We start from the raw sequence: 1,739 nt of genomic DNA on the forward strand, positions 1-1,739 counted from the left end.
ACACGCAGAGAAGAGTTCGCGCTCTTCTTATCACACCAGCGATTCTCGGCCGACATACCGAGAAGATGGTGAATATCGCCACGCGCGTGAATCGCGATCACACTATCGGGATGGTGACCGATCATACGATCGGCGGAGGTACGATGCGAATCGTTATTATGGCTCGCGCATCCCATCTCCTGCGTATCGGGATTCCCGACGGGAATATACGGTTCGACAGGAATTGCCTGATCCTGGTCTTTCACCAAAACCGAGCGGAATTTTGAAGCACCGTCCGAGAAGTGGGGACTATACCCGAGAGAGTGAGCGTCACGGGCGGTCCTGCAGCGGATGTTTCCATTGTTCTAGGGTACGAGTCGATCGTTCGTCCAGTCCGGTTGATCGTCAATCTTTAAACTACCAGGAGGCTCGTCGCCTCAGTAGAAACACCGGTAGTGGAAATGTCAGCCCCGGAACTTCGTAACCGAGTAGGACGATTTTTCATAGACACGGGCTCGGACGCCAGCTTTATTAAACTGAGGGCAATAGATGAGGATCAGACAATAAATACGGATGAGATAATCAAAGTCTCAGGAATCGCGGAAAAGGAAATACTAACACTTGGTACCGTATTGATTCACTTCACGGATAAGCCGACGAACTTCAATGTCCTGTACGATTTACCGTTGGCAGCCGATGCTATAATTGGGAAACCATACTTTCGCGATGAAAAGACGGAGATTTCATTTAACCACAATACTATGGTTACTCAAAGCGATCCCATCCGACCAAAACCATTTGTTGATACCAACCCCCACATACCAAAGCAGATATTAACAACAAAATGTAACCGTGTCTTTCGAATTCGAGCTCGCACCCGACAACAAGTAACGTAGGAAATGGTGAATAGGGATTTAAAAGAAGGTTATCTGACTCGTGTGGCGGCACCAGATGGGCTGTTCCTGGGCGAAGCCCTAGTCACTCAGACCAACGACCTATGCCACGTGATGGCGATTAATACCTCGAACGAGGATATAGAAATTCAACCAGGAGCACAGGAATTAGTCCCATTCACTTACTGTAGTCCCGACGGGAAATCTGAGCTCGAGGATACCGAGTCAACGGACGTAGACGCTGTTCCCCCGGCAGATCGCGTAACCGCCATTTTGGCAGCATTACGATTAGACCATCTCAAACAAGAGGAGCAGAGACACGTTCGTGAAATTATCGAGGAGTACCCCGATCGATTCAAGCTGCAAGGCGATAAGTTACGATGCACGGACCGCGTCTACCATAAAATTCCAACTGTTGATGACTTGCCGATAAACACCAGACAGTACCGATTTCCGGTTATTCATAGGGATGAGATCGAACAACAAGTACTAACGAAACTACGCGATGGGATAATTACTCCGTCACAATCACCATATAATTCGCCGGTGTGGATAGTGCCTAAGAAACCTGATTCTCAGGGCCGTCCGCGCATGCGAATGGTGATAGACTTTCGCAAGCTCAATGAAAAAACGGTATCTGACGCTTATCCACTGCCCAATAGACTAGATATATTGGACCAGTTGGGCCAGGCGCAGTATTTTTCAACGTTCGACTTAGCCAGCGGATTTCAACAAATTCCCATGGATCGCAAGGATCGAGCAAAAACCGCTTTCTCTACCTTGAACGGACATTATGAATATGCTAGGATGCCCGAGGAGTTGAAAAATGCACCTGCTACGTTTCAGAGATTAATGGATAACGTGCTG

Source organism: Cephus cinctus, unplaced genomic scaffold, assembly GCF_000341935.2.
Source record: "Cephus cinctus unplaced genomic scaffold, Ccin1 Ccin1_scaffold0583, whole genome shotgun sequence".
Taxonomy (NCBI): Eukaryota; Metazoa; Arthropoda; class Insecta; order Hymenoptera; family Cephidae; genus Cephus; species Cephus cinctus.